Genomic DNA, 14,149 nt, shown 5'->3' with positions numbered 1-14,149 from the left:
CACCCAGCTAGCTCAGTCAGAAGAGCATGTGACTCTTAATCTTAGGGTCATGGGTTCAAGCCCCACTTTGGATGTAGAGACTGCTAGATACGTATACATGTATATGTATGTCTATGGGGTGCATGGGTGGCTCAGTCAGCTAAGCGTCCAGCTCTTGGTTTCAGCTCAGATTATGATCTCATAGTTCGTGGGTTTGAGCCCCACATCCGGCTGGGTGCTGGCAGTCGCAGAGCCTGATTGGGATTCTCTGTCTCCCTCTCTCTCTGTCCCTTACCTGCTGGCTCTCTCTCTCTCAAAATAAATAAATAAACATTTTTTAAAGTAAGTAAATTTTAACCAAAAAAAATCTTATTTCATGTAAATCAAAGTATATCTACCTTTTACATTTAAGAGGTAAACAAGGCTACTCCTTTGATAACTTTCCCTAAAAACAAATATCCATTGTTTTTACTTTGTAGAAACTCCCAAACCACCATTTCTTTAGTATATTTATATTTGAAAAAAAAAAATAGACATACTTTTCTATACCGCACTTACTTAAAATTATGCCCACGGCATACCAATTAACCAATAAAAGTAAAAACCATGACATATTAATAGGGAAGGAGTTTACTAAGCAAGGGAATTGCAGTCTAAATAGCTTCACAGCAGGGGCGCCTGGATGGCTCAGTTGGTGAAGCATGCAACTCTTGATCTCAGGGTTGTGAGTTCGAGCCCCATGTTAGGTATAGAGATTACTTAAAAAGAATAAATCTTTAAATTTTTTTAATGTTTATTTATTTTGACACAGAGAGAGAGACAGACAGAGCATGAGAGGGGGAGGGGCAAAGAGAGAGGGAGACACGGAATCCGAAGCAGGCTCCAGGCTCTGAGCTATCACACAGAGCCCAACACGGGGCTCAAACTCACAGACTGCGAGATCATGACCTGAGCCGAAGTCGGATGCTCAACCGACTGAGCCACCCAGGCGCCACAAGAATAAAATCCTTAAAAAATGAATAAATAAATAGTCTCACAGCAGTCTAAACAAATATTTTAAAGTTATTTTTTTAATAGGCTTGCCTTCAAAATTCAAAAATTGTGGGGTTTCTTTACAGCTTAAGTATTCAACTGTGTTTATTACTGAAACTATGATTCAAAAATGATGCACTCTCCTAGCACTGAAAATCAAAGCAACTAGACTACTTCTACACTGTTGTAAAAATACTTCTTATGTTAATGGAACTTAAAAAAAAAATCATGAGACTACCACCAACGAGAGAAGTTTCTGCCTCCAAGACAGTTATGATATAAAATAGATTATAGTTTGTATCTACTGCTCTTTTTTTTAAGTAAGAATAGCTTTCCTAATAATTGGGACCAAAGTTAAAAAAAAAAAAAAAATCCATGACAATCAGTTGTGAGTCTTTAAAACCATTTTCTAAGCTCTTTGTCAAACTCTGACTACCCTGCACCTAAAAACTTTAAAAAAACAAAAAAACAGAGCCCAAGTTAAGGTGTTTTGAAGTTTTGCTTTTTTTTTTAATTAAAAAAAATTTTTTTTTTAATGTTGGTTCCTTTTGAGAGAGAGAGCATGAGCGGGATAGGAGCAGAGAGAGAGGGAGACACAGAATCTGAATGAAACAGGCTCCAGGCTCTGAGCTGTGAGTACAGAGCCCGACATGGGGCTCGAACTCATGCAAGATCATGACTTGAGCCATAGTCAGACGCTTAACCAATTGAGCCATACAGGTGCCCCTTTAATTTTTTTCTTCTAACGTTTATTTGTTTTTGAGAGACAGAGAGACACAGAGCCTGAGTGGGTAAAGGACAGAGAGAGAGGGAGATACAGCATCTGAATGAAGCAGGCTCCAGGCTCTGAGCTGACAGCACAGAGCCCAACGCGGGGCTCAGAACCTGTGAACTGTGAGATCACGACCCGAGCCAAAGTGGAACACCTAACCAACTGAGCCACCCAGGCGCCCTAATACATAATATTTAATAAATATTTGTTAAATTGATGAACTGAAGAATCATTTTAAGGGGCGCCTGGGTGGCGCAGTCGGTTAAGCGTCCGACTTCAGCCAGGTCACGATCTCGCGGTCCGTGAGTTCGAGCCCCGCGTCAGGCTCTGGGCTGATGGCTCGGAGCCTGGAGCCTGTTTCCGATTCTGTGTCTCCCTCTCTCTCTGCCCTTCCCCCGTTCATGCTCTGTCTCTCTCTGTCCCAAAAATAAATAAATGTTGAAAAAAAAAAAAAAAAATTTAAAAAAAAAAAAAAAAAAAAAAAAAAAGAATCATTTTAAAAAATCACCATGACTAATAATGAAACACCTTAACAGTACTATCAACTTGGATATAAAAATAAATCAAAAAGAAGCCCCCTCTTCCTAGATGTTCAGTTCTAGGAAGAGATTCCATTACGTCCCTAATGGTGGTGTTGCCAAATCCTCTGAAGTAGAAAAATTAACCTTGTTTCTAATTTTTATATATAAACACTAACTTACTTTAATGACAATAGTACCCTTATCTTAAGTAAGCACTAATATCTCAAAACAAATACTGCTTTTCAAAGATTTCTTTTGATTATTTGTTGCATTTGGGATTAGTTTTCCACTGAGAAGTTGTAGCATGGATAAAATGGACAATGCAGTAACCAAAGATCAGGATTGAAATAAAAACTCCTACAAAACTACAATATAGTTGAAACAGCCCTCTTCTCCACAGCAATCCATCCCTTCCCTTCCCTCAGCTCTCAAACAGAAGAGGTCGAAGAGGCTATAAACAAGGTACAGTATAAAAGAACTGGGAATGATGAAGGGCATTCAGAGTGAGGAGTTATGAGTAATTAAGTAATGGAGTTCAGCAGTGATTATCAAGAGCTGCTAATACCACAGAGAACCAAACATTAAGTGCCTCCTAATGCAAGTACTCAACATCACCTATAAAATATTTTCCCCCCTCAAAGAAAAAGGAGAGACTATACATTATAGAAACTGAATCTGATCAAGCCTCTAAACCTAAAGCCAAATAACAAGAAACCAAAGGGACAGAGGAACACGTTTAATACCACCATTGGAATATAACTGGCAAATTCAAACTGGGAAAATTTTCTTCAACAAATAATTTGCCAGGGGAAAAAAACAAAGTGGGGGACCTTTAAATTACAAAACATTACAGACCTTATTTGACTCAATCTGAGTTAAGTATAAAAATACATTTATGAGACAACAGAGCAATCTGAATACTAAATATTATATGATAGTAAAGAATTATTGCTAATTATTCTCAGTGTGGGAATAGTTGTTTGGGTTTTTTCCTTAAGAGTGAAGTTGATGGGGCACCTGGGTGGCTCAGTCGGTTGAGCGGCCGACTTCGGCTCAGGTCATGATCTCGCGGTCCGTGAGTTCGACACACTGTCAGCTGTGCTGACAGCTCAGAGCCTGGAGCCTGTTTCAGATTCTGTGTCTCCCTCTCTCTGACCCTCCCCCGTTCATGCTCTGTCTCTCTCTGTCTCAAAAATAAATAAACGTTAAAAAAAAATTTTTTTTTTAAATAAAAATAAAAAAAAAGTGAAGTGCTAAAGATTGGAGTACTAAAGTGCTAAAAGATTGGAGTACTGAAAAGGAATGTTAAAAATGAATGCAGTTGAATGGATTTGGCCTATCCAAACTGAAATATAAATTGAGAGATTGCAACCACGGGAAGAGAGCAACTTTGCTTGCTTGCCAGCCAACCTTTTCTCCACTGATATAAGCTCTATAAATAGGCCAAGAGTGATAATGGCTGCTCAAATCACTTCATGTTACAGATACTACCACTACTGACATGCATCTGGCCCAGCCCCAGGCTGTGAATAAACCAGCATCGAGAGCCAAGGAAGTTACCAAATGCAGAGAATGCACCATGGCTAATGAGAGACCCTCTACTCAAAAGCAACACTGGTGTAAATTAAGGATAAAGAACAGGTTCTAGATTTTCTCCAAGATTTCTGCTCTGGCCATTTCTATCTCCCTCAGAATACAGAACACATAAAGATGGGTCACCACATGGTGGGATCTGAGGTCCCCAAGATAAATGATACCAAAAACTTACCAGAGCAAATCATTTAGGGGACTGCAATGGAGTAAAATAATAGGAAACCCTTGATGATAAAGTGTTGATGTAAGAATAAACTATGCTTCTATGTTAGATTAAAACGAAGGCAGCCAGGGGTGCTGGAGTGGCTCAGTTGGTTAAGCATCTGACTCTTGGTCTTGGCTTGGGTCATGATCTCACGGTGGTGGGTTTGAGCCAGCGCCCCCCCCCCCCACCCCCCACGGGGTCCAGCTCTGCCCTGACAGCACAGAGTCTGCTTGGGATTCTGTCTCCCCATCTCTCTGCCTCTCTCTCCCCTACTTGCTCTCTATCTCTCTCTCAAAGATAAATAAAAATAAACTTAAAAAAAATTTTTTTTTAAACTAAGGCAGACAGGATACTGCTTAAAATCTTAACCACATGAGGTTTTTGTTCTTAACACAGAAAGGAAAACAGTTCTGTTTTCCCAGAGTTTTAGTCCACACCCAACTTCCCTATCCCCAACAATACCTTTCTCTAATTATAAGGCATCTAGCAAAATGCTGACTCAGAACATCATAAAAGCTATTTTTTTTAACCAGACAACTCAATAAAAAAATAACTTCTAAACACTTTGGTTCATATCTTGTTTCCCTAATGTTTGCCATGCTAATGAAAACTTAAATTTTTTAATTTTTTTTTTAGCTTATTTATTTTGAGAGAGAGAGAGAGAGAGGGTACAGGCAGGGAAGGGCTAGAGAGAGAGGGAGAGAGAGAGAATCCCAAGCAGGCTCTGCGCTGACAGCGCAGAGCCCGATGTGGGGCTCAAACTCAGGAACCATGAGATGGTGACCTGAGCCAAAACCAAGTGTCGGATGCTTAACCGACTGAGCCCCCAGGTGCCCCGAAAACTTAATATTCTAAATTAATTAAGCACAACCCTAGTTTATCCACATTCTTGGATATGACTGCTATAAGTTTCAACAGATTTAATTTTGGTAATCTTTGAACAAATGACCAGAACTTACTAATACTTGGACTTGAAATCCAGGCAGAGGAAAAAGTATTTTGTAAACGAACTGGCAGTACAAAAAAGAACACTCAAGTCCGCATTTTCCTCTACACTTAGAGACCCATTTAAGAAAAATGTCATTTAAAAACAAAAACACAAGAGGGGCACCTAGGTGGCTCAGGGGGTTGACCATCAGACTCTTGGTTTTGGCTCAGGTTATGATCTCATAGTTTGAATTGGAGCCCCGCATCGGGCTCCACGCTGGCAGTGCAGAGCCTGCTTGGGATTCACTCTACTCCCTCTGCCCCTTCCCCACCTGTGCACACGCTCTCTCTCAGACAAATAAACTTTAAAAAATAAATCAGTAAAACAAATTGATTTTATAAAGGAAAAGACTAATTCCACACTATATTTTGTTTTACAGTACCGTTTTCTCCTATAGCCCACTATTCTTCACATTAAAAAAAAACTTTTAATGTTTGTTTCTTTTTAAGAGAAAGACAACACAAGCAGGGGACAGACAGAGAGGGAAACACAGAATCTGAAGCAGGCTCCAGGCTCTGAGCTGTCAGCACAGAGCCCAACACGGGGGCTTGAACCATGAGATCATGACCTGAGCCGAAGTAGGACGCTCAGCCGACTGAGTCACCCAGGCATCCCAAAACTTTACTGTTTTTTTAAAAATGTTTTTATTCAATTTTTGACAGAGAAAAAAGTGGATGAGAGGCAAAGAGAGAGGGAGACAGAGGATCCAAAGCGGGCTCTGTGCTGACAGCAGAGAGCCTAATGCAGATCCCACGAACCTCAAAATCGTGACCTGAGCCGAAGTCAGATGTTTAACCGACTAAGCCACCAGGCACCCAACTTTTCTTCACATTTTAGAGCATGAAAGAAACGCAGAAGTCATCTGGTTCACTAGATTTGAGTACCTTAGGCAGAAATGGTTTCTTTCATCTTTCCACCCATTCCCACCTGTCACCTACTCAGTAAATGGGATTTTAATTTAATCAGGTATAAACAACCCCACATACACATACACGTAAGTCAATTCTGTGGTTGGTTTCTACTTTTAATTAATCTTCAGTTTAACTAGAAAATACTCATCTAGGTAGTTTTTAAATTGAAAAAATTCAAACTAGTAAGTTAGGGTTTATACCATGTATCTTTTTGCTATTAAATTACAGAGGCCGAAATCCTTGTTTTGAATAGGGACATGAAAGAGAACAAAATCAAAACTGACAATGAGCGCCATAAAGCCACAAAACCTAAAAAAGACACTCATCAAATATGAGTCACATTGGTTATTTTATGGTATTTTTAAACCACGTCTACTATTATCATCTGCTAACATTATGAAAAATATGTATAATATATATAACACACATTTCCTCCCTTAGTTCAGAAATATAGAAGGAATATGAAATACTTCTTAGTTTCACCCTGCTCCTTCCTTTCACCACAAGGACCTGTAGGCTGAGTGTGAAAACTGACTGAACATCAATCCCACTTGTGCTGAGAAGCTGCCCACACAGAAGCAGAAAACTGTTTATTTCCCCTAAGTTCAATCATGAGCCCTGAAAGAGTAAGGAATATAGGTACAATTAAAGATAAATGCTAAAAGATTTAGAAAAGTTTCAAAACAACAGTCAAATTTAAATTTAAGACTAGAATTTAAAACTAAAGAAAAATAACTATCAAATTACTTCAGTCTGACAAATAACAATCAACCCAAAATAAAGAAAACCAGCAACATTTCTACTCATTGAACGTAAGGATGAAGAACATCTTTTAAAAGGAATGCCTATTGCATCCTTCATATTCCACCTGAACCTTTTTTCCCTAAAAGAAGAAAATAATTTATTAGCAGACTAAGGTACCTTCACAACCTAACCCTCTGTAAATTGAAGGCACTGGTCACACTTAACCAGTCAAGATTATTGATACTCATGACTTTTGCATAAGCTGTTACCTAGCCTAGAACGCCCACCTGGAAACCCATCCCAACGCAGGTTTAAATAAATTTTTTTAATGTTTGTTTTATTTTTGAGGGGCAGTGGGGGTGGGGGGGAGAAGGGAGGAAGAGAAGGGGGGTAGGGGGGAAAGGGGTAGAGAGAAGACAGAAACACAGAATCCAAAGCAGGCTCCAGACTCAGATGTCAGCACAGAGCCTGACGCAGGGCTCAAACCCATGAGTTGTGAGATCATGACCTGAGCCAAAGTCAGACCTACTGAGCCACCCAGGTGCCCCACAAATGCCGGTTTAAATGGTTAAGTTCCTTTAGCACCAGGACCTGGTCAATCCTATTCACCAAGCATAGCTCTAGCAACTAGAGCACTACTGGCACAAAGTAATCAATAAATAAGTGTCCTGTTTGTCCTGTTTTCTCAATAGCTCTTCCCCCTTTCTACAGTCAGCTCTTTACTCATTTATTACTGTCTATTGCATTTTTACTACAGCTATCCAAGAAAATTTATTTGACCCCAGATTCTTTCTTAAAATAATACAGAATACCAAAATCAGTAGGGTTCAAATGAAAACACATTAATGGCACGTTTTTAGGAACGCCTGGTTGATTCAATCACTACAGCATATGACTCCTGATCTTGGGGTCATGAGTTCAAGCCCCACATTTGGTGCAGAGTTTACTTAAAAAAAAAAAAAAAAAAAAAGTAAAAATTTAAAAAGTAGCATTTTTAAAAATATTTATTTATTTCTGAGAGAAAAACAGACACAGAGCACACAAGCGGAGGAAGGGCAGAAAGAGAGGGCAAGACAAAGAACCTGAAGCAGGCTCCAGGCCGTCAGCACAGAAACTTATGTGAAGACAAACCCACGAGCCGTGAGATCATACTCTTACCAAAGTCAGATGATCAACTGACTGAGCCACCCAGGCACCCCAAAAGTAGCATATTTATTTTACAGGTTCTCTCAAGTACTGTCAATTATAAGCATGTAAACATGAACATACATGTGTTTTCACATCCCTAGTTACATGCAGGAAAATCAGAAAGGTCTAAGATGGTTTGTCAAAATTACAAACATAGGGTTTGGGTGTCTAGTACATACCAGTTCCAAACTTTAAAAAGAAACAAAACAAAACAAAAAACATTCTAATTGCCCATACATCAAATTTATTCATGCACATGTCAGAACAAAACTGTAAAACTGAATATCCCAGCAAAACAATTCTTTGAATGAGTTTACAAGTTACATAAAAGTTACTAGTCATATAGTAAGGAGCCTTAAAGTACCAATGTCACTATCAAATAAAATCTTTGAAGGACATACAGTGAACACTCAGTTCCAACAGAATCTAAAGCTGAATTTATCCTTAATATACAGATCTGGGATTAATCATGAAAAGTATAAAACAAAGAGCCTTATGGCACTCATTCATAAATGCATTTAAGAGTAATATACACTAAATTAGTGAGGAATTTAACAACTACACTGTGAACGTAATATGAAGCTAGCAATGGGGAAAGTTTCCAGCTCCAAAATCCAGGCCACTCATTTTCCACAAAAAAATGTCAGAAAAAATTGTTTCATTAAGAAACCATTTAGCTGATGCTTCAGGTATAATTACCTTGCAGCTTCTCTCTGCTTTTCATGTTGTCTACACCTGTATTGAAGTTTACATCTACATGTTAACATTAGGAAAAAATATATGGCTTGAAGTTTCAAAAGTATGGGGCGCCTGGGTGGCTCAGCCAGTTGAGCATCCGACTTCGACTCAGGTCATGATCTCACCGCTCATGAGTTCCAGCCCTGCATTGGCTCTGTGCTAACAGCTGAGAGCCTGGAGCCTGCTTCAGATTCTGTCTCCCTCTCTCTCTCTCTCTCTCTGTCCCTTCCCTGCTCATACTCTGTGTCTCTCTCTCTCAAAAATAAACATTAAAAAAAAAAAAGTACAGTCATACTGAAAAGCGTTCTGATTTAAAAATGGCTAAAGGGGTGCCTGGGTGGCTCAGCTGGTTAAGCATTCGACTTCGGCTCAGGTCATGATCTAACAATTCACAAGTTTGAGCCCAGCATTAGGCTCCGTGCTGACAGCTCAGAGCCTGGAGCTTGCTTCAGATTCTGTGTCTCCCTCTCTCTCTGCCCCTTCCCCCCACTTGTGCTCTTGCGCATGCTATGTCTCTGTCTCTCTCCCAAAAATAAATAAAAACATTTTAAAAATTTACCAAAAAATGGCTAAAAATATTATTTCTCAATGGAATTGCGTGAAATTTCATTGAGATCCTTTTCAAAGTAGCATAGGTCACTGCAGTAAATTCCATTTTAGTTTCCTGAACTAACTTCTATTAAAAATTTAACTCAGTTTTATATTTACTAAGCACCTATTGTGCATAAATCACTAAATGAGGCATCATATTTGCCAGATTAGACAACTAAAATATTACACTTCGTAGTAATTAGACAACCAAAATATCACACTTCCTACTAACAAACGGTTAGCGTTATGACTCCTCGGGACATCAGGTAATAACTATCAATTGTAGGCCTCTAAAAATGCTTGTTAAACCAAAAGGCAATGCTCTTGCTGGAGGAATCCAGATTGCCTAGATCAGCAAAACTACATTAGAAAGTTAATAGCCTCCATCCTTAAAATATCCCTGGAGAAGAAAGGGAGTGATTCAAACTGTTAGCATGTGCCCAACTACACTACACAATAATAGGCTAGGCAAAACTGCCAGATGTATTTGTAATTAAGAGGTCCAACCTTGACAAAGCATCACCAGTGGGATTTTCATCCTACTGGCTGGAAGGATTCAGAAAGCAAAAGCTCAGTCAAGAAGTGAAAAGCACATCTAAGCATAAACTGCTCGGGCGGTTCAAGCTAGAATAAGTACCCACAGACGTTCATTCCTTCAACCTGAGAGACTCTATTCTGACACAGCAGAGAGGACGATTTAAATGGGAAAATAAGGAGCACCTGCGTCGCTCAGTCCCTTAAGCGTGGGCTCTTGATTTTCGCTCAGGTCATGATCTCAAGCCCTCCATGGGGCTCTGCGCTGACAGCGGGAAGCCTACTTGGGATCCTCTCTCCCCTTCTCTCTCTCTCAGAATAAGTAAAATAAAATTAAAGGAAAGTAAATTAATGAGAGAATGCATAGCCTGCTGTTCTCGTGGGGGCTGCTGCCCCAACAATAAACTGAGGTCGGTGCTATAAGAAATTAATTACAAAGTAGGAAGCGCTACTGCGGAGAAGTGAAAATTCTCTGGGAAGAGCCAGAGAAGACAATGATCTTTGACTTGGGATCCTTCAGTTTAACATTTGCGCCGATTTTCCAAAGAAAGTTGACAAACTCTCCACCAGACGTCAATTATGGAGGCTGACACATCCCTCCATCGACTGGAGGCGTCTGCCGACCCAAGGTAGTGGAAGCGCCGAGAGGCAGGCGGCGCCAGCCAAAGGAAGCTTTTTCTCCCTCTCCTAGGCCGCGGCAGCCGCGGCGCTGGGGCGGCTGCCTGGGCTCCCAGGAGCAGGGGCAGGTGTCGGCGCCAGATCCCCGCTCGCGGAGCTGGCAGAGTTGGCAGAGCTGCCGCCGCCGCTTCCCCGGCGGGCCGGGACGCAGGAAAGTTGCGTGAAGACAACTCCAGGCCGAAAAGCGGCTCCCCCGCGCAGCCCGCGGGCTGCGGCATCTCCAGCCTCCTCTCAGCCCCCGGGGACAGGGACCCGCGGCCCGCGGAACAAGAGAGGGAGCTCCGCCCGCCAGCTGGGCGAAGCCGGGAGGACCCGAGGGTCACTGCCGGGCGGGCGGGCGGGCGAACAAGGCTTCGGGCGACTCCGCTCCTCTCGGGAGCCCCCACCCGGGCCGCGCCTCCCGCCAAGTCCGGGCGCGAACACTAGGCGCCCGCCGGCCGGGCCCGTCACGACCCCGGCGCCCGGGCGCCGCAGATCCCACACCCGCGGCCCGAACCCCTCCGACTTAACCCGACCCCTCCCCGGGACGCAGCCCGGTCCCACGGCTCGACCCGCAGCCGGGCCGCGGCCCTGCGCACCTTCCCGCCTCACCTGCGCTCCGCGGCAGCTCTGCACCTCCTCGCCCGCTCCGCGCGCCCCGTCGGGGCACGCACCGACCCCCCGGCCGGGACTCCCCCGGCCGCGGTGACTCGGGACGCAACGTCCACCGCCGCCTTCTCCTCCTCAGCACAAGCCCCGGCGGCGAGCAGAGGGTCGCAGTCAAAGCCCCGCCGGGGCTAAGGCGAATCTCGCCACCTCCACAGCCTCCACCACCAAGTCCCTTCACTCGTCCGCGCCGCCCGGAGAAAATGTCACCAGAGGCCGTTCCGCTCGGCGCCTCACTTCCGCCCGGAACCACAGAGGCCGCGCCGGTCGGCTAGAGCGGCCGCTGCGGCAGCGGCCTCCAGGGACTGGCTCGGGAAGCCGAGGGAAAGCCAGACAGCGCCATCTAGCGGAAAGGAAAACGCAATCCTCCAGCTGCAGAGCGCCCAGCGTGCGGAAACCAGCTTCCCCGGCTCCTTTCCCGCGCTCCATCCATCTGATGAGGCACCTCCCTTCCGGAAATGTCCTTCCCAGAGGGTCGGAAATCAGCCAATGCGAGTCAAGGATAATGCCCTAAAAGAAGGACAGTGCTCCCTTTTCAGTGCACTTCTCACTATTCACCCCTTCTGAAGCCTTCCCTCAGGGAGCTCCTAGTGTCTGAATCCTTGAGTGACTCTTCACCGCTCCTTTCGTGGCAGCAAAGTTCCCTGGCCCCCACAAACTGGTTTTCTCTAAGTTGGCTACAGCAATTTGAGAATCAAGGCGGGGTGGGGGGTGGGGGGGGGGCGGACAGGAATGAAAAGGAAAGCCGGTAAGAGCAAATAAAAAGGGCCAGCCTGATGTCTGAGCCTGGACTCCCTTGCGTGCTTTTGGCTTCTGTAATCTTGCTTGCCTCTTCCTTCCTTGCCTGCTCCAGCCAGCAACCAGGAACCCGAAGCTTGACTGTACTAGTCCTGCCCAACCCAGAAGCACACATGTATAAAGGATCAATAAAACCCAAGCTGGGTGCTCAGCCTTTGGAGGTGATTCTGCTGGGCCAGCACTGGTGCAAAATAAAGTATTTTCTGATTTCTCGAGTGCATGTCGCTTGTGTCTTCCTGAACGCCTAGTATTTCCTGTAACATTTTCTCCCCACTTTTTTGCAGATGGTGACAGCTTGGCTGGTGAAAATTCGGCTGTGCTCTTCTCTTGCAGTAGCATCAACATCCCATTGGAGTTTTCTGGTCAGGAACCCTACAGGCCTGGCATATAGACCGCCACCTGCTGGTGAAACCAGATCAGCCAGGGAGACTCTGCTCTCCCCTATGGGCTGCAGACGCCCCAAATTCCACCTCTTCAGAGTCACTGCTCTCATTTGCACTTCAGCGTGGGAGGGGTGATGCATCTGTGAATTCTATGAGTTTTTGAGACCTTTTCTTGACGTCTGTGATTGAAAGAAATGTGCTATACGTGGAACCTGGAGGAAAGGTGAAGTGGGTGCTGGCTACCTGGCTGGTATAGGGCTTAGAAGGAGAGAGAAGAGGTACTGAGAACAAACTTTATAACTCAAGATCTAGCCAAGGACAGGCACTCCCAAAGGCAGGGTTCTGAAAAATGAATAAGTAAAGAGCTTAAGGAGAACATGTAAAAGGTCTTTACTTTTTCAGGAACCAAGCTGGAAGCTGGGGTGACCACTACCCAAAAGGAGATTATGAAAATCACAGCGCTAGCTCCACGTTCCCCTTAACATCAGTGTCCCCATCAGATCAGGTGCTTCAGCTGCCCCAGTTCACTCATGTATGTTGACTGCGCACAAGCATGAGAATTTTCCATCCACGGCTAAACTAATAAATTGATAATCATTTTATATTAATAGCTAACTTTTTTTTAATACCCGCTATGTGCCAGGCACTGTGCAGTGTGTGTGTGTGTGTGTGTGTGTGTGTGTGTGTGTGCGCCGTGAGTTTAAATGGATTCAGTCATTTAATCCTCACAACAACCCTATGAGTTTGGTACTACTACCAACCCCAGGTGACAAAAAGGGAAAGTGAGGCACAGAACGGCAAGGTCACACATCAGTACTGGACTCCAACACAAACAATCCAAGTCCAGAGCTTGCTTTCTCAACCACTACCACCAGCTACCTCTTTGAGACTGAGAACACACTGTGTGCCAGATACACATCTTGTCTATGTATGATATTTCACTTATTCGTGCATTCGTTTATTCATTGATTTCCCTGCTACCTTAGTCCCCAAAGAACTTGAGAAGTTGGGGGTAGTGATAAGAGCCCAAGCTCTTTCAGAAGAAGAGGAGAAAATTTAATTACCAAGATCACAGCTGTCAGTCTTGAAGTGAAAATGTAAATGTGGACTAATACTGTCTAGTTTTTCTTTGACAATCTTTTTTTTTTAATGTTTATTTACTTATTTTGAGAAATGGGGAAGGGGCATAGAGGGAGAGAGAAAGAATCCCAAGCAGGCTCCATATTGTCAGCACAGAGCTGACAATCCCATAAACCGTGAGATCATGACCTGAACTGGAAAATCAAGAGTCAGAGGCTTAACTGACTGAGCTACCCAGGCAGCACCATGGTTTTTCTTTGACATTCTTATCAGTGCTGTAGATACTGAAATGTCTCCCAGAATCTCATGTGCGTGCCATGCTCAGCTCTGCAAGCTCCTGAAATCCCATCTCCATAAAACCAGTCCAGTCCAGCCACCATCCATATCACTAGCAACTCTCTCCATCCCATTGTCTCTACAGAAATTTGTCAAGAAACCTCTGTTCACAGACCCTGTCCTACAAACACGTCCGTCCCTTAGCCTACCTGCAATGTTATTACTGAATCATAGCAATGGTTCTCTCAACTTCTGTTGTAAGCCTTGGAGGCCAGGGCCAGGCTTGTCTGAATCACTCCTCAGCATTATTGTTGCACCTGATGCATCACCTGCGCTGGGCTGGGCCTGCAGCAGGTTCCTGTTAGAAATGGCCTCAGGGCACCTGGGTGGCGCAGTTGGTTGAGTGTCTGATCTCAGATCAGGTCATGATCTCATGGTTCATCGGTTCAAGCCTGGCATTGGGCTCTGTGCTGACAGCTTGGAGCCTACTTCA

General features: G+C 43.7%; 1 protein-coding gene across 6 annotated transcripts in view; it reads right to left on the bottom strand.

Moving 5' to 3' along the window:
- Positions 1–11,383, bottom strand: part of CD3H18orf25 (chromosome D3 C18orf25 homolog) — an 85,773-nt gene extending 74,390 nt beyond the window's left edge. For 3 of the 6 annotated variants that reach the window (XM_045459581.1, XM_045459584.1, XM_045459583.1), the window contains exon 1: positions 11,066–11,370. The gene's annotated coding sequence lies outside the window, so the exon portion shown is untranslated. Of the gene's footprint in view, positions 1–11,065 lie in introns of all 6 variants that reach the window. The other 3 variants (XM_045459582.1, XM_045459585.1, XM_045459586.1) reach the window with 3 other exon arrangements.
- Positions 11,384–14,149: the final 2,766 nt, after the last annotated feature.

The sequence above is a fragment of the Leopardus geoffroyi genome, chromosome D3 (assembly GCF_018350155.1).
Source record: "Leopardus geoffroyi isolate Oge1 chromosome D3, O.geoffroyi_Oge1_pat1.0, whole genome shotgun sequence".
Taxonomy (NCBI): Eukaryota; Metazoa; Chordata; class Mammalia; order Carnivora; family Felidae; genus Leopardus; species Leopardus geoffroyi.
This window is presented reverse-complemented; position numbering and strand designations above follow the sequence as displayed.